The sequence below is a fragment of the Balaenoptera ricei genome, chromosome 18 (assembly GCF_028023285.1).
Source record: "Balaenoptera ricei isolate mBalRic1 chromosome 18, mBalRic1.hap2, whole genome shotgun sequence".
NCBI classification, from domain to species: Eukaryota; Metazoa; Chordata; class Mammalia; order Artiodactyla; family Balaenopteridae; genus Balaenoptera; species Balaenoptera ricei.
The window spans coordinates 16,583,843-16,606,777 of record NC_082656.1 but is presented as its reverse complement, the minus strand read 5'-3'; the positions used below and the strand labels follow the sequence as shown (position 1 = coordinate 16,606,777).

Here is a 22,935-nt window from a genome sequence, read left to right as displayed (position 1 = left end):
AAGATATTAATTCTCTCCTTATATAGTCAAAAACATCACATCCTTTATGATGAACTTATTTTTTCTGATTAGAATAATAAACTCCTCTTGATAAATATTGTTTTGGGAAAATATTTCCCCAAAATGGTTGTTAGACAAATACTGTATGATCTCACTTATATGTGGAATCTAAAAAAAAAAAAAAAAAGAACTCATAGATACAGAGGACAGATTGTTTGCTGCCAGAAGTGGGTGCTGGGGGGGTGGGCGAAATGGGTGAAGGTGGTCAAAAGGGACAAACTTCCATTATAAAATAAATAAGTCCTGGAGATGTAATAGATAGCACGGTGACTGTTAGTTAATAGCATGGTGACTGTATTGCACATTTGAAAGTTCCTAAGAGAATAGATCTTCAAAGTTCTTGTCACAAGGAAAGAATTTCGTAACTATGTGTGGTGATGGATGTTAACTAGAATTACAGTGGTGATCAGTACAATATATACATATAGCAAATCATTATGTTGTACACCTGAAACTAATATAATGTTATATGTCAATTATACCTCAATCAAGGAGGAAAAGAATGAAGTCCCCATGGTCAGACAGCAGATAACCAGGTAGAAATCTCAGTTATGTTACATTCCAGCTGAGTGTCCTTGGACACACACACTTCACAGGGTAGTTGTGAAGATTCAACAAGTCTTGTGTGTAAACCCATAGCACAGTGCCTGGTACACAGTCAAGTCTCAATAAATGTTACCTTCAAGACAAAAAAATACAAAATCATTTTAACCAAAGGTTATAGCAAAAAAAAAAAATTGTTAAAGGAGACTCCATCTAGTAGAAATTATAACAATATATTCTTAAAACATAATTTAAAGAGGTTTTACAGCAAAATCATATCTCCTCAGCTTATATCAGTAACAGCAAAATATAGATACAGTAGCAGATACTGGAAAGCATTTATTACTTTGAAGTGCCATACTCAGCGGTGGCAAAACTCTAGAAACATTCCCTTTTAAAAAAAAATTTATTAAAGTATACTTGATTTACAATGTTGTGTTAATTTCTGCTGTACAGCAAAGTGGTTCAGTTATACATACATATACATTCTTTTTTCATATTCTTTTTCATTATGGTTTATCACAAGATATTGAATCTAGTTCCCGGTGCTATACAGTAGGACCTTGTTGTTTATCCATCCTATATATAATAGTTTGCATCTACTAATCCCAAACTCCCAATCCATCCCTCCCCCATCCTCCTCTTGCTGGGCAACCATAAGTCTGTTCTCTATGTCTGTGAGTCTGTTTCTGCAGAAACATTCCCTTTAAAATGAAGAAAAATATGAAAATGATGTGATTATCCCGTTTTAAAAAAATATCTGAGAAGACAAAATAATAAGTACAAATACTGTCAAGGAAAAAGCAAAGTTATCATTTGAACATGGTATTATTACTTGAAAAAAAAAGAGAAATCTATTAAATCTACTAGAAATAATGTTAGGTGGATAGTTACAAGATGTTTAAAATCAATAGACTAGGAACAACTAGATATCCACGTGCAAAGCAATAAAACTGGACTGCTACCTCACACAATACACCAAAATTAACTGAAAATGGATCATAGTTCTAAAAATATGACCTAAAACTGCAGAACTCTTAGAAGAAAATGTAGTAGTAAATTTTTGTGACCTTGAGTTAGGCAATGGTTTCTAAGATATGACAAAATAAAAAATAGATAGATGAGAATTCATCAAAATTAAAAACTTCGAAGGACACCATAGAGAAAGTGAAAAGAAAACACACAGAATGGAACAAAATATTTGCAAATTACATATCTGATTCATTTGATATTCGGAATATATTATTTAATAAACTCTTAAAACTCAACAGTAAAAAAAAAAAAAACCCAATTAAAAATGGGCAAAAGACTTGAACAGATTTTTCTCCAAAAAAGATATGTAGTCCCCCTTTGCCCATGATTTCACTTTCTATGGTTGTAGTAAACTGTGGTCAAAAATATTAAATGGAAAATTCTAGAAATAAACAATTCATAAGTTTTAAATTATGTGCCATTCAGAATAGTGTGATGAAATCTTGCTCTGTCCTGCTTCATCCCACCTGGGATCATCCCTGAGTCCAATGTATCCTGCCCATTAGTCACTTAGACTTAGTAGCCTTCTCAGTTATCAGATTGACTGTAGTTTATCGAAGTGCTTGTGTTCAAGCGACTCTTATTTTACCTAATAATGGCCCCAAAGTGCAAGAGTAGTGATGCTGACAATTAGGAAATGCCAAAGAGAAGCTGTAAAGTGCTTCCTTTAAGTGAAAAGGTGAAAGTTCTTGGCTTAATACGGAAAGAAAAAGAATTGTATGCTGAGGTTGCTAAGATCTAGGGTAAGAACAAATCTTCTATCCTTGAAATTGTGAAGAAGGAAAAAGAAATCTGTGCTAGCTTTGCTGTTGCACCTCAAACTGCAAAAGTTGAGGTCACAGTGCATGATAAGTGCTTAGTTAATACAAAAAAAGACATTAAATTTGAGAGAGAGACCACATTCACAAAACTTTCATTACAGTATATTGTTATAATTGTTCTATTTTGTTATTATTGTTGTTAATCTCTTACAGTGCCTGATTTGTAAATGAAACTTTATCATAAATATGTATGTACAGGAAAAACATAGTATATATAGGGTTTGGTACTATCCAAGGTTTCAGGCATCCACTGGGGGTCTTGCAACAAATACCCCAAGGAGAAGGGAGACAAATGTCTACAAATGGTCAAAAAGCACACGAAAAGAAGCTTGTTGCATTTCAACCCCAAGTGGATATTCTGAGATTCAATCTTGGCCATCCAGGGTTAATGCAGACCCCACAAGGTAAAGGGCACGACTCCCACAGGACTGTCCTTACTTCAGATGTCAGATCCACTTTGGAGGTCCCAGGCCACCCATACTTCTGACCAACTGGCTATAAATTCAGGGCTTTCCATGACCCCCTTAAGTCCAATAATTCACTGGAATGCCTCACAGAACTCAAGAAAGCTATACTTACAATTAAAATTTTATTATGAAGATTACAGATTAGAAACAACTAATGAAGAGACAGCTGTGGGGAAGAGAAAATAGGAGCGATTGCTAATGGGTTTGGGTTTCTTTGGAGGGTGATAAAGATGTTCTAAAGTAGATGGTGTTGATAGTTGCACTACCTTGTGAACATACTAAAAAACCACTGAAATGTACACTTTAAAAGAATGAATTTTATAGTACGAGAATAATATGTCTATAAAACTGTCAATAGGCTTGGTAAGAGTGAGGAAGTATAATGAAAAAATATCCCATTGAACAATAAGAGCATTAAGAATGAACTTGACAGGCTTCCCTGGTGGCGCAGTGGTGGAGAATCTGCCTGCCAATGCAGGGGACATGGGTTTGAGCCCTGGTCCGGGAAGATCCCACATGCCACGGAGCAACTAAGCCCGTGCGCCACAACTACTGAGCCTGCACTCTAGAGTCCGTGAGCCACAACTACTGAGCTCACACGCCTAGAGCCCGTGCTCCGCAACAGGAGAAGCCACCGCAATGAGAAGTCCGCGCACCGCAACAAAGAGTAGCCCCCGCTCACCGCAACTAGAGAAAGCCCGCGCACAGCAACGAAGATCCAACACAGCCAAAAATAAATAAATAAAATAAATTTATTTAAAAAAAGAAAAGAATGAACTTGACATGAAATATCTTAGGCCTATGTAAGGAATCTACAAATCCTGATCTAGGGTCATAATCAAAGACCTAAATAAATGTTTAGGGCATGTTTCCAGATATTTTGAAATATTGTGAAAAGTAAATTCTTCCTAAATTCACATATAAATTTAATAGTATTCCAAAGGATTTTTTTTGAGGAGGATGTGTCAAAAGTAGTATAAAAATATATGAAAGAGGGACTTCCCTGGTGGTCCAGTGGCTAGGATGGCTAGGACTCCACGCTCCCAATGCAGGGGGCCCAGGTTCAATCCCTGGTCGGGGAACTAGATCCCACATGCCGCAACTAAGGGTCCGCATGCTGCAACTAAAAAAGATCCCGTGTGCCACAACTAAGACCCAGGGCAGCCAAATAAATAAATAAATATTTTAAAATATATGAAAGAATATACAATATAGTATAGTATAAAAATATATATGGAAGAAATAAGTCAATGTAAGTTCATCCATTGTAACAAAAGTACCACTCTTGTGGGGATGCTGATAATGTGCGGGGGCAGGGGATTTATGGGATCTCTCTGTACCTTCCTCTTAGTTTTGCTGTGAACCGAAAACTTCTCTATAAGTATAGATCGTCCCCGACATAGGGTGGTTCGACTTACAATTTTTTCGACTTTATGAAAGTGCAAAAGCAATAAGCATTCAGTAGAAACCATGCTTAGAATTTTGAACTTTACTCTTTTCCCAGGCTAGCGATCCTTTATCATGATGCTGGGCAGCGAGCTGCAGCTCCCAGCCAGCCTCGTGATCACAATACACTTACAAGCGTTCTATACCCAGACAACCATTCTGTTTTTTACTTTCAGGACAATAGTCAATAAATTAATGCTATATTCCACACTTTATTATAAATATAGGCTTTGTATTAGATGATTTTGCCCAACTGTAGGCTAATGCAAGTGTTCTGAGCACGTGTAAGGTAGGCTAGGCTAAGCCACGATGTTCAGTGGGTAGGTGCGTTAAACGCACTTTTTTTTTTTTTTTAAACGCACTTTTGACTTAACAGTATTTTCAAATTTTTTTTTTTTTAATTTGAGAGACACCTTTTTTTTTTAAATTGATTAATTAATTAATTTATTTTTGTCTGTGTTGGGTCTTCGTTTCTGTGCGAAGGCTTTCTCTAGTTGTGGCAAGCGGGGGCCACTCTTCATCGCGGTGCGCGGGCCTCTCACTATCGCGGCCTCTCTTGTTGCGGAGCACAGGCTCCAGGCGCGCAGACTCAGTAGTTGTGGCTCACGGGCCTAGTTGCTCCGCGGCATGTGGGATCTTCCCAGACCAGGGCTCGAACCCGTGTCCCCTGCATTGGCAGGCAGATTCTCAACCACTGCGCCACCAGGGAAGCCCCAGTATTTTCAATTTATGATGGGTTTATTGGGATGTAACCCCATCGTAAGTCGAGGAAGATCTGTATATATGGAAGAATACATATGTAAAAATAATGGACATTCTGAAAAAGAGAAGAGGTAACATTAAAGATAATATAGTCTTTAAAAAACATACAGAGGAGGGCTTCCCTAGTGGCGCAGTGGTTGAGAATCTGCCTGCTAATGCAGGGGACACGGGTTCGAGCCCTGGTCTGGGAAGATCCCACATGCCGCGGAACAACTAGGCCCGTGAGCCACAACTACTGAGCCTGCGCGTCTGGAGCCTGTGCTCCGCAACAAGAGAGGCCGCGATAGTGAGAGGCCCGCGCACCGCGATGAAGAGGGGCCCCCGCTTGCCACAACTAGAGAAAGCCCTCGCACAGAAACGAAGACCCAGCACAGCCATAAATAAATAAATAAATACTTAAAAAAAAAAAACATACAGAGGAGATAAGGGTCATATCAGATACCAAAACACATTATAAAACAATACTGATTAAACGTATAGTATAGGCATAGGACTCACAGACAGAACAACCAATCAGAATGAAAAGTGCAGAAGCAGATTTAAAGTTATTTACAAATTTAGCGTGTATCAATGACAGCATTTCAGTTGAAAAGAGAAAGGATGGATTATTTTATAAGTTTGGGATAATTGCCTAAACAATAGGAAAAAAAAATAAAGTTAGACTCCTACCTCACAGATACAATCAAAAGTTTAGTAGGTTAAAGATTTAAATGTAACAAAAGTTTCTAATGAATCCGTTAATTACTAGGAGAAAATACAGTTTCTCTTAGATTATTTATATAATCTTGGGTACAGAATGTCTTTCTTTTTAGCATTGTAATATAGGCAGAATTATAAAGAAAAAAATTGATACATTTGACTACTTAAAAAAAATCTTTATGCCCAGAAAATTAAATTTAAAGTTAAGACAAACCGGATGAAAACTTGTTAGAGTATATATAGTTCTAAATGTAGAATACACACAGATGTATGATAAATATATAGACAGGGCTATTAAAACTCAATAATATAAATATTCGAAGTCAGTATCTTATGTTCAGAGGACATGAACAGACATTTCACAGAGGAAGCAATGTACATGGTCAATAAACATTTTTTTTTAAATTCAGTCTCACTAGAAATCAAACAAATGCAACTAAAAACAAGATCCTATTTTTCATCATTAGATCAGCAAAGATGAAAAAGAATTATATACTCAGGGTGACAAGAGTGTGGTAAAGAGCATTCTCAACCACTGTTGGTGGGAATATAAATTGAAACAATTTAGCAATAAGCGTTTTCAAAAATCTTAAATATGTAACTACTCTTTGATGCAGAAATTCTACATCTAAGAATTTGTCCTAGGGAAATACAAAAAAAGAATTTGTCCTAGGGAAGTAGCCAGTTATTTGTACAAAGATTTATTTGCAAGGATGTCCCTTACACATTGTTTATAAAAGTAATAAAAAAGGAAATAATATAAATGTTTCATAGCAGGATATTGATTAAAGAAGTTATGATATGCCCATACTATAAAATAGTGTGCATCTATGCAATATTTTAATGGTGTATTTATTGACATGGACAATATTTATTACATATTGGTAAGTTAAATTATAACATGGCATGAGTATATTTTATAAAAATTGTAAATGCTACTATATACACTATTTTGGCAAAAGTCTGAAAGAAAATAAACCACCAATGTTGATTCTGGTTTGTTCTGGTGACAGGATTATGGACACTTTTTCATTTATCCCATTTCCATCTTCTCTGTAATTATGTAATAAAATGATGGTTAACAAAGAATGACAAAATTCAAAAATCTAAAAGGAAATAAATGGAGAAATAACTATTAAAAAATAAGAGTCCTGAAGACAGAGTCTCTTTGTGACTATATCTCTGAATATAAGTTAGGCTACATGGGTTCTATGAAAAAAAAAAAAAATCCTCTGGACTTCACTAAACGCTGACCTGAAAGGGAGAGAAGCGTCTGAATGCTCTTTGTGAAATCCCACCTGCACGATGCTATTTTAAAAATTGTACTAATGGTCATAAAGGATCTTGAAAGGTGAAGGCTAAATAAATTACAATGACGGAAACGAATTAGCAAAAAGAATCTATGATCTGGGAATTGTTATGTGTATGATAAATCAACTCAGCAACAAAGGCCTGTTTTTTTTAGATGCAGCCACAAAACCCCTGCTGGGGAATTCTTAAGGAGAGCTGCCAAGCTGGCTATTTCATTTCGTGATTTACTCCTCACTTCTTCCAAGAATATGCAGACTGAAATTGGACTGACTGTTGTTATGCATCCTTAAAAAACAAAAATAAATTCTAGCAGAATGGGAGCAAAACTTGGTTCTCTTATTTAACGCATTCAGAGGTCAGTTATAATAAGCAAAGAGACTACTCTTTGTGACAGACAAAAAGATATGGGACCAAACAGACGTAAGGGAGAGTTTTTTCCTCCCACAAATGTGTGTATGATATGTGCAAAGTGCATAAAGCGAGCCCTGGGATAGTCCAATAGCGCACTCGTTACTCTGGGCATTTTCCACTACATTTACCTTTTATATGCTGTGCCTTAACCTACACAAAATGTAGAGAAATTTGCATGATTTGGTTATTTATTATTTGACTATGCGGTTAATGAGGTCTCCTGGTGTCTTAGGTTGGGCACCAGGAAATAGACTCTGAGACAGAGATTTGTGGGTGGGAAGTCTATTGGGAACAACACCTATAAGGGAGCCAGGGGAACAGGACAGGGGCAGAAGTTTGGGCTCAGTTGACCTCATGGGAAGCTCAGGAGGTGGGATGGCTCATCCGAGTTGTCTCATATTGAGGCAAGAGGGCTGGATCTTTGTACTCTCTTCCACTTGTACCTATCACTCACCCCTTTGGAAAGGGGCCTAACCTTAAGGAAGGCTGCTTCCTTCAGGCAAGTCCTTGAGAGGACTCAGCTGAAAGCCATCAGCAGCCAACACTTCCGGCACCTGGGGGTCTCCAACCTGAAGGGGGATCTAGGCTGGGTACTATGGACTGAATGTTTGTGTCCCCCCTTTTCCAAATTCGTATGTCAAAACCATAATTCCCAATGTGATGGCACTTGGAGGTGGGACATCTGGGAGGTAGTTAGGGTTAGATTAGGTCATGAGGGTGAAGCCCCCATCATGGGATTAATGCCTTTATAAGAAGAGGAGGAGACACATGAGATCTCTCTCTGTGTGAACGAACCAAGGAAAGGCCATGTGAGAACGTAACCAGGAAGAGAGCTCTCACCTGTACCTGGCCATGCTGACACCCTGATCTCAGACTTCCAGCCTCCAGAAACCTGAGAGATAAATGTTTGTTGTTTAAGCCACAGTGGTAATTAGTTTTGGCAGCCTGAAATTTTTAAGATACTGGGCATTGCAGCAAACACTACAGACAGTAATACCCTGACTTCTATTAACAGTGGAACATTTCTCAACTCTGTCCTGCTCAGGTAAAACATGAGAGGCAAATTAATAGTTGAAGGTAGAATTCTTAAGAAAGCAGTTCTGCATTTTAATCAAAAAGTATTTATTTGACTTCGAGAATGGTAAAGTAGGAGTAATTGTTACTCTCCACCTCTTGCCCTGTTATCAATCCAGGTTATGTAGTAAGTTATTCTGTTAATAAAGAAGTGAACTTAGTATCCAAGAGAAAAATTTGAATTATATTTGTTTCCCTCTGTTTCTGTGACTGTCACTTTTCCATCTTATTTGGAAGACTAAAAAGGCCACTTAGGGACTTCCCTGGTGGCGCAGTGGATAAGACGCCGCACTCCAAATGCAGGGGGCCTGGGTTCGATCCCTGATCAGGGGACTAGATCACACATTCATGCCGAAACTAAGAGTTTGAATGCCACAACTAAGGAGCCCGAGTGCCGCAACTACGGAGCTGGCAAGCTGCAACTAGGGAGCCCGCCTGCCACAACTAAGACCTGGTACAACCAAATAAATAAATTAATTAATTAATAAATTAATTAGTTAAAAAAATAATTTTAAAAAGGCCACTTAGGGTAGGCTGCTTACATTTCATAATAAATAGTGAAAAATTTTTTGTTTGTCTTTCTTTTTTCTTTTATTGGCCATACTGCTCAGCTTTGGAGATCTTAGTTCCCTGACCAGGAATTGAACCTGGGCCCCAGCACTGAAAGTGCCAAGTCCTAACCACTGGACCTCCAGGGAATTCCCAATAGTGAAAAAGCTTTGATTTGAGTTTTATCTTGAAAAGTGAAATAAAAATTGTGAAAGTATATTTACTTTATATTTACCAAAATGTAGGCTATAATGATAACTACAGGCTTACTCTTAGAACTAAGAACAAGTCAAATGACTGACTGGAATTTTTGGACATAATTTTTTCCAACAAAATCTTATAATAGCACAAGTGACATTTTTCCTTTGTATTTTATTTGTGCAGCATGACAATGAAGATGGACATTTAACAAAATGCTTGAGGGTTTTATTAATTTTCCCACAGTCTCTCAGTCCTTTAGTTAAAACTCATGGGGAGTTGAACTCATCTTTAGAAACACCTCTGCTGTCTTAATTCTTCTGGATGTTTCTCTCTAGTTGTGGGCATTTCCACTTGGACATCCAAGAGACATATCAGTCTTCACGAGTCCAAAACAGACCCTTGGTTCTCAATTTTCCCTGCCCCTTCCCCACCTCTACTCCATTTTCTCTCCTCCAGCTGCCCAAGACAAATATTAGGAATTATCCTTGATTTCTTTTTTTTTTTTCTTCTCTCACATGCGACATCCAATCCATCAGCAAGTCCACCTGGCTCTGCACCCCCAACCTGACTCCTTCTCACCACCTCCACTGCTTCCTTCCAGAGCCAGCCACCATCTACACCTGCCCAACCAACTTCACCACCTTCCTAATGGTCTCCCAGCTTCTACTCTTTGTCTCTACAACTACTCTCAGAGCAGCCAGAGTGATTTTTAAATGTATTCATTTTTATTAGGTACAACATTTACATGGTTCGAAGTTCAACACACTATAAAAAGATAGGCCCAGAGAACTCTATAACCTACTCCTGCATCCCTCACTCCAACTCTCTAATGATATTTATTTCCATTGGTATCTTTTTTTTTTAATCCTTCTAGGATTTTTAAGGCAAATGCAGGCATATGCAAATATATCTCTCACCTTATTACATAAAAGGTAGCCTACTATAGAGACTATTCTACAGTGTTCTATATCTTGCTTTTTTTCACTTACCAATACATCCTAAAGCTCTTTTCATATTAGCACATAGAGATCTTCCTTATTTGTTTTTCCCGCTGCTTATCATATCATCGTTTATTTAACCAGGTACCTTTCGCTGAACAAATAATGCAACAATGAAAAACTTCATACAGGTGTCATTTCATGCATGTGGAGCTGCATCTATGGGATAAAATCACAGAAATACAGTTGCAAAATCATGTATTTTAGTGTATTTGCCAGTTTCAAAATGAAAATTTTAGAGATAAATCTGATTGTCACTTGCCCTGCTTATAGGCCTCCCCCAGTTCCCCATCCCAATCAGAATAAAAACAAAAAGCACTGAGACCCACAAGGCCATCCCTAATCTTAATCCTAAACAAGGCCTTTGCTTACCTCTTCAATGTCAATGTCTTTTCCCCTCTTTCACTGTGGACTAAGCTCATTGGCCTTCTTTCATCAATCTCATAAAATTATCTTTCGTGAGACGTGCAATTTCACTTTGTAGTTGATTTCCATTGTGTTTGGACTGTATTGTCAAATATGTGTAAAAATCCAGTCATCAGCTCTAGACTTGACAAAGAAATTGACCCTAGAAGGGGAGAATAGATGTTAATGTTTAATGGGGATGGGTATTTATAAGCAGTCATTTGATAAGCAAACGTTTCTAAGTTATGATGAATTTTACTCTCCTTCGTAACTTCAAACGTCAGGGATTCAGATAATGAATGCTGAGATAATGAGGACTTTCTATCATTCTGTAGCTGTGTGACCACAGATCCCAGACACATAAAGGTGGAAGTCTAACCTTACATAGAAATCCAACACGGTCGGAAAAGAACAGTGGGCTGGAAATGGCAAGCGCTGTGTTCTGCCACTAAGTAAGCTGTGGGAGCTTAGGCGGCCCATTTCATCTTTCTCTGCCTCATTTTATATGTATGAAAAGGAAGAAAATGGAATTCATCATGAGTCTCAACCTTTTCAATCCCCAGGGATTCCTTTTATTACCCCCCACTCATTTTTATAATACGTTGAGAAATTTTATCTACCGAAAGTTATTTGTTATAATTTATGTTACCATGTTCATTGTTCACTGTTAGCATGTTCATTGTTAATTTATCAACACTATATATAATTTTGAATTCTGCTTAGCATTAAATAATCAGCTGCTGTTGGTTGACCCAAAGCAAAGAAATTCATATGTTCATTTGCCTGTGTAGCTCTATCTTGTTTAATTCCTAAGGCTGGGAATCTCAGGACCTACATGACTGTAAGTTTCTTTACCAGTCTGGGAGTCAACGTCATGTATATAATCATCTAGCCCAGAGGATTTTTATTTTTATTTTAAAATTTTTTATTATTTATTTATTTATATTTTCGCGGCACTGGGCGGCTTGTGGGATCTTAGTTCCCTGACCAGGGATTGAGCCCGGCCCTTGGCAGTGAAAGCGGGGAGTCCTAACCACTGGACTGCCAGGGAATTCCCTAGTCCAGAGGATTTTTAGATGGTGCCCCACAGAGCCCTGGGGCTCAGAGCTGAAGTGAGGGTAGGGAAGGAGGAGGCGAAGCAAGGAGTCTTAGGGCCCCCACACCTATTTTATCTAGAGTACCTCCACTTTTTTTCTGTCCTGTATATTGTGTTCTGCCTAGGATTTTGTTTGAAGAAAGGGTTTAAACTATTAAAAATCATTTGAAAAATACATCAATCAAACTCGATTGTATAGATGAAGATAATGAGGCTCAGAAAAGTTCAATGAAATTTGCCCAAGGTTACAGAGCTAATTAATGGCCAAATACTCATTCAGTCAATCAACACATACTTATTGAACATTGTGGAAATAAAAATTATAAATATAAAACTTTGATTCAGTCTTGGTCTAAAAACAATCTATGGGTCACCATGATGTTTGATCAGAAGCATTAGGATAAAAGAATCTTCTTTTCTTTTTTTTAATTCAATGGGTTTTTTTTTGGCCGCGCCCCGTGGCTGGCGGGTTCTTAATTCCTCGACCCGGGATCGGCAGTGAAAGCGTGGAGTCCTAACCACTGGACCACCAGGGAATTCCCTAAAGAATCTTATTTTCATGAACTGGTGGAGAATTGACATTAATGTGCATGCTACTCCTGTTTGGTAAGAAAAGGAAGAGAGGGCAGAAGAATATCTGCATACTGGTGACCGCGGGAGAGCAATGAACAGAGTCCTGTTAGAAGACAGGCCAGGTGGGGTAAAGGTCTTATTTCAGTTTAAATTCCTAAGGGTTCTGTCTCTGACTGTCACACTATTGCTATTTTTTAGTGTCACAGAGGAGGAGCCAAGAGCCCTGCCTCTCCAAGATTATCTATAAGGTTTTTATTTCATTTCCCAAATTAAGCATGTTATTACCGCTAAGCTTGGAAAAACCTGTGGCTATGGGAAATGTGTTAATTTAATCTATAAGATATATTTGTAATAAAACTCAATTGATTGAATTTGTTCAACTTAAGCTGGTAATAAATTCTCTGGCCTTATGATAATTTACCTACGACGGGGTGTTAGGTATGTTCTGTTTTTAGGCCCAAAACTACAGGCTCTCTGGTTCTAGCTTTCTCCCTGCAAACTATTTGAAATAAAGCGTGTCTTTGGCAGATTCAAAGACAAATGTACCACAAAGCCTCATTCTTTCTCAGCACCAATCAAGTCAGCCATTCTTCTAGGCATTGAGGATACAGCAATGAACATGTGGAAAGAGTTTCCTGCTTCCATGGACCAGAATTTGTTCTCTTGGTTTCTGGTCCAATGCTGTTTCTGCTACACTATGCAGACTGAAGACTCATTCTGCTCTTTTGCAAATACTTGTCATTACAGAGTGTGCTTATGTCTCCCCCATGTTATTTATTCATTTATTCCACAAATATTTATTGAGTAGCTTCTATTACCAGATTATGCTAAGTGCGAGGCATCCTGATATGAATTAGCTCTCAAGGTGCTCACAGACCTATGGAACATAGACTTGTAAACAAATTTCAAACCAGCATAATAACTACGATGGAGGGAGAGGAACAAGGTACAGACACACTACACAGCTGGAACTGATTAACTCCCTCTGGCATGATATCCAAACTTGGATTTGAAAGGTTAATAGAGGTTTCCCAGGCAAACCAATGACGGTGGGAGTAGGAATGGCATATACAAAGGTACAGAAGAAACAAGAGAGAACATGCACATTCTCAGAACTATTTGCTCTTTGGTATTGATGGAGTTTGAAGCACAAAGTGGACGGGAGGCAGGAAGTTGATGGAATCTCTATGTAATGGCCTCTGTTTTCTCTGTGAGTGAAGAGAGAGCATTTTTGGAGACTAAGGGAGGCAGAGGCTGGTAGGAAGTTTGAAGAGAGGTTTAAAAGAGCTGCTGAATTGTTTATAAAATAGAAAGGATTAGGGAAAAAACAGAAGGTCCATTCATGGGAGACTGGCCTGATAGATTATAGTTCACTCGTGCAATGGAATACTATGCAGCCAGGAAAAAATATATAGATACTGATATGAAAAGATCTACAAGATATCTTATTTAGTGAAAAGAAGCAAGATGCAGAACTGTGTGTACTACTTTAACTTTTGTGTAAAAGGCAGTAGGAAATTAAAAATATTTCCTTACATGCATAAAATATCTCTGGAAGAATGCATGAGAAAGAGATAGCTTTGGTTGCTCATGGTAAGGGAAGCTTGATGGTTGGGTTACATTGTAGGGGGGAACACTTTACACTGTGTAGTTTTTATTTATTTATTTATTTGGTTGCACTGGGTCTTAGTTGTGGTAGGCGGGCTCCTTAGTTGCAGCACATGGGCTCCTTAGTTGTGGCATGTGAACTGTTAGTTGCAGCATGCATGCAGGATCTAGTTCCCTGACCAGGGATCAAACCCGGTCCCTGCAATGGGAGCGTGGAGTATTATCCACTGTGCCACCAGGGAAGTCCCCTACACTGTATAGTTTTGAATTTTGGATCACAGTAATGTGTTATCTATTCAAAAATAATTTAAAAGTGAAATCTCTAAAATCTTTTTAATAAAATGAAAAGGAATAGTTTCTTAGGACAACGGAAGATAAAACTAAATTTTGGCGTCAAGGCTATGTTCCTCTGGAACCTGGTACTTATGCCTAACTTGAGGAAATGCAAAGGGAAATCTTTATTTTCATTAGCGGAGCCTATTTGAGAAAGGTGATTTGGTTGAATTATGGGGATCAGAGCTGTAGAGAGTCTATAGAAAAACCTAACCAAGGCTTCTGGCTTGGCTTCTTGCAGCCCAGGGTCTCCAACCATGGCTTCTGCAGCTTATTTACAACATCTCTTTGGTTACATCCAAGCAGCCCCTCAAGTTCCTTTACTGCACTTCTTGGTGCAAAACCATGTTGCACAAAGTGAATTAAAACAGAACTTTGCTCTTCAGGAGCTAGGAAGTTAAAGGACCCTGATTATTTCATAATGTGTGAACAAATAACGAACAGGACTAATTTTTGCCTGTGGATTGTTGAATCTGGTTCATTCTCTCACAAGCAAACCCTTTTATCTCTAAGCAAGTATAGAAAGAAATGTTCTGGGTGTCCGACAGCAAGCCTGTGAAGTACTGTCTACGGGCCACATAACATCAGGGAATGAGGATGCAGGGATGACCAATCTGTCATCCCTGGTGTCTGGGACCACATGGGGCAATGACAGAGACATGAAGAGAACGTTGGAATAAAATGTGGTCCTTGCTATCAGGGAGGCATGAACGGAATTCTGTGGGAGCCCAGAGGTAGGAGCAAGTAACTCTGCTTGGAAAGTTAGGAAGGGCTTCATGGAGGAGAAAATATGTAACCTAAGTCTTAAATAAGGAGTTGAAGTTGAGGGAGGTTGAGAAAGACATTCCAAGCAGGGAGAATACAGTGGGCAAAGGCAGTGAAGATCAGAATAACATGGTGTGTTCATGGGACACCAAGCAGCTTGCTCTGACCCCATGGCAGCTGCTTTTCAGGGAGTGGCAAGTGTCCGGGCTGGAAAGGAAGGTCCGGACAGGGTTATAAAATGTCTTGCGTGCCTGGCGAACAAGTTTAGACTTTGTCGTGTCAGTAAAACGCCATGTTCTCAGTCAACAGGCTAATTCGGTACTTTGCCATTACTCTCTAACCTGTTTTAAGCAGGTCGTCCTTCTGTTGGCTTCCATAGTCTTGTTGGACACAGAACAGGGATGTGGAAGGCAGGTTGGTAAACAGTGTTATCTTCCCCGTTCTTCCTTTTTATTCTTCTCTCACATCTAATTAGTCATCAAAGTCTATTCTGTCACAAATGCTTTCTTTGTTTTTTCCTTGCATCAACCATTTAGTAAGCATTTACCTGTGGCAGGTACTGGGCTAAAGGCTTTATACACACCATCTTATTCAACCTTCAAATAGCCCTGTGAGGTCACGTTTTAGTCAGTGTTCTTGGTAGCAGGCAGCAGATGTCTTAAGTAGGAAAGCAATTTACTGGGAAGTTATCAGGCAACTCACAGAATTTATAGGAATGTGGAGGACTAAGTTCAGGGAAGAGGCAAGGGAAGAAGCAGAGTACAAAGTTGGGATCCAACCTCAGCTACAATTCCCAGGACGTGCCCCGCCATGCCTCTGGATGCTAATCTCACCACAGAGACTTCGAAGATTCTCAAGCTGACCACAGTGCCTTTGCATCACTACCCCCCAGCACAGAGAGGAGGGAGAGCATCAACTGGCTCTACTCAAAGCATGAGGAACGGCTTCCCTTTTGTGGCTTCCCAATCCCATTGGGATTCATTCAAATTAGGAAGGATGTCTAGATAATGCACTTCAAAAATGACAAACACCCGTGAGTGCATTTTGTAGATGAGGGAATAGCCTTATAGCAGGTAGGTTAGGTAGTCAAGTAACTCAGCTAGTCAGTGGGGGAGCCAGGCTTGGAGCCCGAGTCAGCTTGTTTGCAAAGCCCACGGTGTGATGCAGTCCTCTGCATTGCCTTCTCTAAACCATCCCAGCTCCATTTCACAGCCCACACACCAGTCCACGCTCCCGTCACCTCGTCTGCATTACCGCCTCCTACCTGATCTCCCTGCTTTGTGCTCCCCCGTCTCAGTTCATTCTCTACACAGTTGCTAAGATAATATTTTTTGAGTACCATCCACATTACATCAACCACTTGTTTAAAAATCCGTGACTCACCCCTTCGAGAGCCTTTCCTGATTAATATCATTCCACGCCGATCACTCAGTAATCAGTGAAATAACGTTGCTACAGTGCTATCACAGATGCATAATTTATACTACACTAGGTTATATTATGCATAGTCTCTAGCTATTCCATTGATGTGTGACTCTGCTAAGGTCGGACAGCCTGTCTTCTGCTGCTTTTGCGACTCTAATGACAGATACTAGCATCTAACACCTTGACTGTCTTCTAATTGAATCCTGAGGCCCTCCAGGAGAGTTGTGGTACTATCATCAATGTTATTATTTGCAGAGCACTTCTCATTGGCGAATTCATTATTAGCTTCCCTGACATTTCCCAATTGCTTCCTGTGTTTCTCTGCCATATACACTGTGCCCTACCTAGACTAAGTGTGTTACAAAATTGCTAATAATGCTAACAATTTTATTTCAGCTTTTGGAAATGTTTCTTTACTCCACCCCCAGATACTGTAAGTTGAGGAAAGGTAAAAAGTGGTATATTTTTTCTTTGAGCTGGGAGGTGAGAGGAAATATTATTTAGAGCATGTCCCTCCTTTCCAATTAGGAATAATAAAGGTTATATAAACATGGAGCACCACATGCAATTAGGGAATCTGCCTGGCCAGGTGACCAGCTTGAGGTTCCTATAGGAAAGCCTCTTGCCTGGTTCCTGAATTGCTTTCATATGGCAGAGGGCATCATTACAACTAATAATGCTCTGGACTCTCAAAAACCTGTAGATCCCTCTAAATCCAGATCAAGGAGGCCAAGGACCAGAGCACTGTAGGTGTTTTACCTCCCACCTGCCTGTGCTCCAGTCTCTAGCAACATTTTTTGAAGACTTGTCTCTTTCTTGAGTTTATGACATCAGAAGAGGTCATACCTACACACACAGCACACAACTTGAGGATCGCTCCCACCAGTAGAATGAACAAAACTCAGAATTTATTTAAACAATATTCATATATGCTGTGGTCTCTTCATAGACGTCAAGAGGAAGGATAAAAAGGTTAGGGTTTCTGTCTTCAAGGGGTTAACCTTCTGTATGGGGAGACAAATCTATTAAACATACAATTGATGAATAAGGGGATGAGGCAATAAAGTAAGTCTATACTGGGGATAAGAATGGGACATGGAAGGGAGTAATCCACTCTGTTTGGTGGCGGGGCGGGGGTGTGGATACCCAGAGGCCTTACAGAGGATGAAACGCTTGAGCTAAGACTGAGGAAAGAGTAAGAATTTGCCAGACAGATGAAGTGGGGAAGAACATTCTAGGAAGAGAGCAGAGAGGTGTACCATGGGACGAAAGGCTTAGGTTATTATCAGGTATCTTGGATTCTGAAGATGCTTATTCAGCACCCATTCTTTCCTTCTCTGCAAATTTCCTAGACAGGGGGTTGAGTGTAACTGACCTCACTCCCGGCTCCAGGGATGGGTCCTGATTGGCCTTAGCCAGCTGGCATAATCCATTCCCCTGTCATAGCTGGTTCCCAGAAAGGCAGGTCCTCCAGGCCTAAGAAAATCAGCCATGGCATTCCTCAGGTATATTAGTTCAGGGCTGGATATGTCCAATCAGAAAGAAGCCCAGGACTTTGGCTTGATGGTTGGGGAAGAGGAAGCATGTAAACCTGAGAGCTGCTAGTTTCCACTTTGTTATTTCAAGGGGAGCCAACCAGAGGAGAAGGATGTCACATGGAGCTAAGGGAATTGCAGAGAAATGGAGCCAAAAGACCTGAACAAACTCTGACTGGAGATTAAGTGGAGCCTTGTGTTCCCTTCATTCTTTGAAAGATCAAGTCGGATTTTTGTTACTTGCAACTAAAATCATTCTACCTGATGCAGTGTCACTGGGTTTGAGGTTGGAGGGGGTAGAGGGTTGGGAATGAATGGGCTGGAGAGGTAGGCATGGGCCAGACGATGAGTATAGTTTCAACTCGAGAGACAGGGAAAGCTCTCAAAGGTTTCAGGCCACGTTAGGGAGTAACAGGATCTGATGTGAGTTTTACAAAGATTTCTCCAGCAGCGATGAGAAGTGTGGCTTCAGGGGAACACGTCTGGGGCCGTGAGAACAGGAAACCATGACACATTGCCGCTTCCTTCATCATTCCATTCAAGGGTGTACGTTCTAGCTCCTTTTTGCACGAATCTCAAAAGGGAATCAAATTTTTAAAAATACTTAATCTGTGAACATACGAAATAGGATATAAATTCTTCAGGATTTTATACCTGGGAAGTAAGGATGTATGTTTTAGATGCCCACAAAATTCTTCAGGGATTGAATGTAGGAGATCAAAGTTAGGGTTTTACTATTTGGGTTATCAGTAATATGTTGGCCTCCTTCTGTTTCTCGGTAAAACTTCCAATTTGTTCTATATTTCCTCTTAACTCTTTTTATTTATTTGTCAGTGCAGTCTTTTTTTCTCATTGTTTTGAGTTTTTTGTTTTTGCTTTTTTCTCCCTAGAGACAGGATGGCAGTTGAAGAAAGAAAAACGTTGAGTCAATTGGCACAAAAGCCCTTTTCCCATGGTATCTCTTCTCTTGAGGGGAATTAACCTGATCCTAACCAATTTTACTCAAGAGGAGGCATCTTTGATAACAAATATTTGTCCCAATCTCTTTGGCCTCCAGTTATTAATTGCCAAGTAAATTCTATTGATAGGAGCCATGTGCGTATGTGACTCTGTCCCATTTCACTGGAAACTGTTCTGTAAAGATATTAAGATTTAGTTAATCTTTCTGCTTGCTTGTCATTGCTGAGCTTCCTCTTCATGCCTTGCACTATGCTTGATACTGGGGACAGTACAATAGGAGAGGAAAGCTGAGTCTCTGCTTAAAAAGGGCTTGTAGTATAAATTCTGATGATGGGAAGTGCTTTTCCTCAAACCAAGTCAATGAGGCCTAAGCAATAACAGTGGTTCATATCTAAGATGGCTGTGTTATGTTGATCCTTAAACTTATGAGAGGTTTTAAAAAGCGTGATCAGACATATACAAAGAGTTTCAGATGCCATTCTGCCAGGACTCCAGTGACATTAGAATTTTGGTCATTGACCACTGACTTTCAGTCAAGGTCTTTGCGGATAAAGATGATCTCATTCTTTGTTAACAGAATCGTTTCTCTCCCTCATGTGCATAATTTTAGATGGAAAATGGAGCCAAAAGCAGGTACTTGTAGAAAAATGTGTTATCCCCCAAAGTTGCCACAATACACAAAATGTCCATTCTGTAAAGAACTGTAGTTATATGTGAGAGTTAGAGATTGTTTCCTCCAAATGAATAAACCATTTTGCCCAAATGGCAATAAATTTCACCTCTTCCCCATTTCACTATTTCCTATGGGCGATATTCATTCTCCAAAGTTCCCATTTAATTCCTTCTTACACTTTTTTTTTCTTTTTTTTGGCCGTGCCATGTGGCTTGCGGATCTGCGGATCTTAGCTCCCCAACTAGGGACTGAACCTGGGCCCTCGGCAGTGAAAGTGCCGAGTCCCAACCACTGGACCACAAGGGAATTCCCCCTTCATACATTCTTTTAAACATTATTTGATGTAGGAGATTTACAGCAAAACTGACTGCATACTTGTGCACCAGAACCCGAGCATAGTCCTGACCTTTATTTTTAAACCAAAATCTTTTCACATCAACTCCTCTTCTCTGCTTGCTCACTGGACTCTAGAGCCAGTGACCCTCTAATGATAAAACCAAGATATGAACCAAATTGAGCTCTGTCCTTGACTTTGCAAGGGAGTTAATCACATCCAGAGCCTGGCTCAGAGCAGGCACTGAACAAATATTTGCTGGATAAAAGAGTAAATGAAGATAATGTCTAAGGAGTTGTGAGTTAGTTTGAGTTTTCTTGAGCTAAACTGAGGACTCTGGCAGATTTAAGACCCTTGAATGACAAGCTGAGGAGGTTATATTCTCATTTCTGCTTTCAGTCAGCAAGTTTTTGAGACCCACCCTGCTCTAGGAATAATAGTCTCACTTCCTCTTGACCAAAGGCACTTGGGGTTCCTCTGCTCTTGGGTTCCTAAGGAGCGAGTTCACTGGTCAGTCCCTGCCGCTTGCTTCAGCCCAGGTCAGGGCTAGTGTAAGGGCGGGTCTGCAGTGGCATCAAAGTTATTAGTAAAGAGAAAGCCAAGAAGGAACAGAAACATACACTCTCTTCCTCCTTCTCTTTTCTTTCACTATTTCACCCTAACTGTCACCATTTCCCTAGAGTGGGTTCCCCCTCCCACTTCATTCTACCCTGTCCTCCTAGTTCCTCTGCAGAAAATTCCAGCAGAGTTGGTTTTCCTTTGAAATATAGATGACCCTAATTCCTGTTTATTGCTGGCAGGAATGCAAAATGGTACAGCCACTTTGGAAGACAGTTTGGCAGTTTCTTACAAAAATAAACATGCTCTCAGCATACAATCCAGCAGTCTGGCTTCTTGGTATTTATCCAAAGGAGTTGAAAACTTAAGTCCACACAAAAACCTGAACACGGATGTTTACAGCGGCTTTATTGATAATTGCCAAAACGTGGAAGCAACCAAGATTCAGTAGGTGAATGGTACATTCAAACAATGGAATATTATTCAGACAATTCAATATTATTCAGTGCTAAAAAGAAATGAGCCATCAAGACATGAAGGAACTTTAAAAAACATGTTACTAAGTGAAAGAAGCCAATCTGAAAAGCCTGCACACTGTATGATTCCACCTATACGACATTCTGGAAAAAGCAAAACTATGGAGGCAATAAAAACATGAGTGGTTCCTGGGGTTGGGCGGCGGGGAGGGTGAATAGGCAGAGCACAGATGACTTTTAGGACAGTGAAACTATTCTGTATGATACTATAGTGATGGATACATTTCATTATATTTTTTATTTTTATTATTATTATTTTTTTGGCCGCACTGCACGGCTTGTGGGATCTTAGTTCCTCGACCAGGGATCGAACCCACACCCTGGGAAGTGAAAGCAGGGGGTCTTAACCACTGGACCGTCGGGGAATCCCCTATACATGCCATTACATGTTTGTCCAAACCCATAGAATGTACAACACCAAGAGGGAACCCTAAGTGAAATGATGGACTTTGGGCGATAATGATGTGTCATTGTAGGTTCACCAGTTGTAACAAAGGTACCACTCTGGCAGGGGAGGCTGCGCGTATATGGGGACAGGGGAGATATGGGAAATCCCTGTACTTTCTGCTCAATCTTGCTGTGAACTTAAAATTGCTCTAAAAAAATAAAGTCTATTAAAAACATACATAGATGGGTAGTTAGATGATACAGCTGTAGATGTAGATATAGATACAGATATAGATATAGATATAGATACAGATATAGATATAGATATAGATATAGATATAGAAATGAACTTTACTTCAGACCTTTCAGTACATGAAAACCTATTTTTAGCCCAAGGTTTCCTGGGCTAAAGAGGACTGGGGAGGATTGAAGAGGAAGATTAAGGAAAAAGCCTTGCAAAAGCCTTGTGCTTGCTTCCAGCACAGGTAAGCAGGCGAAAAATCACAGGCTGTTTTCTGTTACTCAATGGGCACCCGCCCCCCCAAAAAAAAAAAAAGACATTGGTCTGATCAGAAACATTAGGTGCTACCAGTGGAAAAGCATGCAGGCTGGCTAGTCTCTCATTCTGGGAAAGGAAAGGCAATGGGAGATGGGCCCCGTGGTTGGAGACCCAGCCCTCTGTATCTCGGATCACTTTTCCTGTACCCTTCCATTGGATTCCCAGGTCTGTGATTCCCGGATTACCCTAGACACCAAGGGCCACCTGCATTAGAATCACCTGAAATGCTTTATAAAAAGTCAGATTCTCAGGTCAAGCTCCCAGAAAACCAAATTCAGCCATTCAGGGATAGGATCCAGGAATTTTCCAGAAGTTCCCAAGGCACTCAAGTGCAGCCAGGTTTCAGAAGCAAAAAACCCTTGTTGCCGAGGGGGTCCTAGTGCCTGCTGCTGGGGAGGGAATGGGGAAGGAAGGGAGGGGGAAAACAAATGGAGGGATGTTTATCTGATGTTCCTGGATGTAATTTAAAAGATATTCTTCTGGAGAAGCATCATTCGTCACGGAAGTCCTATGCCAAGGGACTGCTAGTTTTGCACTGGAGGGATTTTGTGAGCCTGCCTGGGACCCACCAATGCATATTTGAGTCAGCAAGAAAATTCAGAGTTCAAAACAATGAATGCTAGACTTCCAATAAGTGTGGACTTCCAATACAGATGGAATCTCTATTCTCAGATTTTTGCCCTTTGAAAAGTTGGGACTTCTGCTGCAAGATGTTGTGGCCCTGACTTGTGACCCAGTTCTGATCATTAGATTTCTCCTTTGTTGTGAGACTAAGTCGTCATTGCCACCCCTTTTCTTCTGTCCCCATGTTTTC

The 22,935-nt window shown here is 39.9% G+C and overlaps 1 long non-coding RNA gene across 2 annotated transcripts in view; it reads right to left on the bottom strand.

Annotated features, from left to right (window-relative positions):
* Positions 1 to 555: 555 nt before the first annotated feature.
* LOC132352320 (uncharacterized) overlaps positions 556 to 22,935 on the bottom strand; it is a 31,572-nt gene continuing 9,192 nt past the window's right edge. The window contains exons 2-4 of one of the 2 annotated variants that reach the window (XR_009498670.1): positions 10,747 to 10,942; positions 10,366 to 10,533; positions 556 to 739 (exon numbers count right to left, since the gene is read on the bottom strand). This is a non-coding gene — a long non-coding RNA (uncharacterized LOC132352320). Of the gene's footprint in view, positions 740 to 9,527; positions 10,534 to 10,746; positions 10,943 to 22,935 lie in introns of those variants that run through there. The other variant, XR_009498669.1, reaches the window with a different exon arrangement.